The sequence below is a fragment of the Theropithecus gelada genome, chromosome 8, assembly GCF_003255815.1.
Source record: "Theropithecus gelada isolate Dixy chromosome 8, Tgel_1.0, whole genome shotgun sequence".
NCBI classification, from domain to species: domain Eukaryota; kingdom Metazoa; phylum Chordata; class Mammalia; order Primates; family Cercopithecidae; genus Theropithecus; species Theropithecus gelada.
In genome coordinates this window covers 88,435,847-88,439,189 of record NC_037676.1, presented here as the reverse complement: position 1 = coordinate 88,439,189, position 3,343 = coordinate 88,435,847, and the positions used below count along the sequence as shown (strand labels likewise).

At 39.8% G+C, this 3,343-nt stretch overlaps 1 pseudogene; it reads right to left on the bottom strand.

Moving 5' to 3' along the window:
- Nucleotides 1-2,175: 2,175 nt before the first annotated feature.
- Nucleotides 2,176-2,518, bottom strand: LOC112630178 (annotated as a pseudogene).
- Between the last annotated feature and the right edge of the window lie 825 nt (nt 2,519-3,343).

Sequence of the window (3,343 nt, the reverse complement as noted above, 5' to 3'; positions counted from 1 at the left end):
ACTCACTTTATAATCTCCATTTTTCAGACAGGAAAACTGAGACTAGAAAAATAAGCAACTTGACAATTGTCATGCAGAGACGCTGAATTGCATAGAATGGACATGCTAATGTGAAGATTAACTTAGAATTGCATCTCCCATGTTCTCTAGTGGCGCCTAGTACCCTAGTGGTGACAGAATGTTGGAACTTGGAGGGATTGTGGTGTATATATCCAGTTCATTGCCACCAGTGTACAGATATTTAACCGTTGGGAGGCAGAAGACACAGAACGTAATGTGATCTAACAATACTGCCTATTCTAGTTCCTGTTGATGTTTAGGATGGCAAGTATGTATTTTGTCAATAGTGTAATACTCAAGTTAATTTATGTGTACAGTAAATACAGCCCTAGAAACCTGATATCTTTATTCACAGTTCTGAGAAGCATCCAGCAGCTGTTTGGCTTTCACTCCCAGAGAAAACTTTCTGGTGTCCAGGGACTTCTCCTTTGCCTCATTCCCTGATCCTCTGATAGTGACAAAATGTGGGTTCTGTGTCCTTACTATGGCAGATAAAGACCTACTGAGAAATCCAGTGGTCGTGACTTGTTATTTCATTTATTCACTCAAGCAGTTATTTATTTATTCATTAGATAACCTGACCAATATAAATTTTATTATTTTTTAATTTTATTTTTAAAATGTAATGTAATTTAATTTTTTTAAGAGATGGAGTCTCCCTTTGTCACCCAGGCTGGAGTGCAGTGGCGTGAACATGGCTCACTGCAGCCCTGACCTCTCAGGCTCAAGCCATCATCTTGCCTCTATCCCCCAAGTAGCTGGGACTACAGGCTTGTGTCACCACGCCCAGCTAATTTTAAATATTTTTTGTAGAGATAGGGTTTTGCCATATTGTCCAGGATGGTCTTGAACTCCTGAGGTCAGACAATCCACTCGCCTCGTCCTTCCAAACTGCTGGGATTACAGGCGTGGGCCGTTGTGCCCAGCCTGACCCATATTTATTAAGCACTTAACTTGTGCTGGGTACTATCCTAGGCTCTGGAGATAAAAAGAAAAATGGGACATGATTCCTATCTTCAAGGAATTTACAAGCTTCTAGAAGAATCAGTCTGGTAAACAAAAAAGCAGTATGAAGATATCACTGCTAAGTTAGAAATAATGTTGAGTAAAGAAGAAGGAATAAAGAAGCTGTGATTCATCAAAGTATTATTTATGGTAATTATGGTATTATTATGGCAAGACCATGGGCTTCCTTACTATTCTAGGATTCATGTCACTCAAGTAATTATAAAAAATTAGAGGCAAATTACCAATTAGATTCCATTGAGAGACAGCATGATTCCATCAAAATGCTATTATGATTTTACAGATTTATGTGTGTGTATATATATAGCACAAAATAAGCATACACTTTGAATCATTAACAAAACAGGCAGAAAACATGGGTGCTGATCGCTGAATCTGAAAATTAGTACATGTCAGAGCATCAGGAATGAAATTGTCTGCCACACTCTCTTGTTAAAATGCCATGAGAGACATCAATGGGCTTTGTTCTGCTTCTCCATCTCTTGTAGGTGGTTGACAAGATAAACTCTGAAAGATCTTCTTAGGAGATACTGTTTCTCATTTTTGTTTTCTTTCCATTCCTGTCCTTCCACACTTGTCAGGGTTCTGTGGGCCTGGTGCCACTTGCCTCATGTCCAAGGGCACACAAAAAGACTGCCGTTTTTGGTAGAAGGCCGCTGGGGGAATACCAACTTACAAAAGAAATACTTGTGAAAGGGAAGTACGTACAAGTCCAGGAAATATTTCTTTTTCCTCATGTACTTCTTGTTCGAATGAGAACAAACCATGGTAACTTATTCTGACTGCAGTGTTGTCGGCAAGATGTCATCCTCTTCTTTGCTGAGCTGGTAAATCATTGTAGATTCCTCTGAAGACTTGGCGGGGAGCCCTACACCACTTATTGAAGGCACTTCCTCTTCTCACCAACTAAGGACAGTAGTAATTTTCTTCCCCTGGGGACATAAGTTTATGCTTGTGAAATTCAGAACTATAAATGATCCAAATTTGGGAAAATGAAAAAATTATAATGTAGTATAATATACAAAATACTATGATACTAACATTGAGGATTATTTTTTTACCTTTTTTTTTTCTCTTTTGAACATAAACTCAAGATTTTACTGTCTTCATAATAAAAGATGACACTGAGAATTGGATCACTTGGCCCTTTCTCTTCTCATCTCCTCCCAGTTCAAAACGCATCTTTTAATAGCCTTAGATCTGCAGTTGGTCTCAACCACTCAAGCCTTAGCACAATCTTTTTTGCAGTTTTAGCCTTTTTCTGGAAAATCGGTTTAGTCTGCCCACCATAGCCACTCTGCTTCCTGTCATAACGCCGCTTTCTCTGGGCATACAGAGAATCCTTGCTCTTCTTGTACTGTGTCACTTTGTGGGGTTGGTGCTTGCCACCCTTCTTACAGAAAGTCCGACAGGTTTTGGGAACATTCACCATGTTTGCATGAGTGCTATCGGCATAGAAAGACAGAGGCCGGGCGGGAAACAGAAGTATACAGCACTTCTTTACTTTTCTTTTGACAAGGGCACCACAGTGGAGAGTGGATTGTGTCTTAAAGCCAGATGGCCTTGTAATTGATGGCTTTTGTACTTGCTAGTCAAGTGTACTTAGGTTAATTTCTTAACGTTATTTGTCTCCTATATAGCACCATTTATAGTGGTAGGATTAAATGTGAGTAGAGGACAAGGATACTGCTAAACACTAGCAGATGCCAGGAGCATACTCTGCCCCTCAAGTTTTGACAATCAGAAATGTTTCCAGACACTGCTTGGGTGCCGAAATCATCCCTGGCTGAGAACCGTGGTCATAGAGAAAGACACCTTGGACTTGGAGAATGGAAAGTGGGCTCCGCTAGTTATAACACCTACTTAAATTTTGCTTTTCTCAATTTTAAAATGTAGGGGTTAAGCAAGATGATCTTTAAGGTGATTTCTACTTCTAACAAGCTGTGATTATATGAAAGAAGGAAATAAATGCACCAGAGATTGAGGAAGGTGTAGGGTTGAAGACCAGGGAAATTGGCTAAGATAGGCAGTGGTCAGGTAAGTTATATATTTCTGAGCAGACAAAGTTGAGAATCCATACCACTAAATAGACAGGATTGCCCACTGAAGCTAACCAGCTAGGGAACAAAGGATTGGAAATCCAGACAAGGAACTGGGACTTCTAGAGATGACAGTGATGGTGGTGGTGGTGATGATGATGATGATGGTGATGGTGGTGACAGTTATGATAATGACAAAGCAACTAGTATTTATTTAG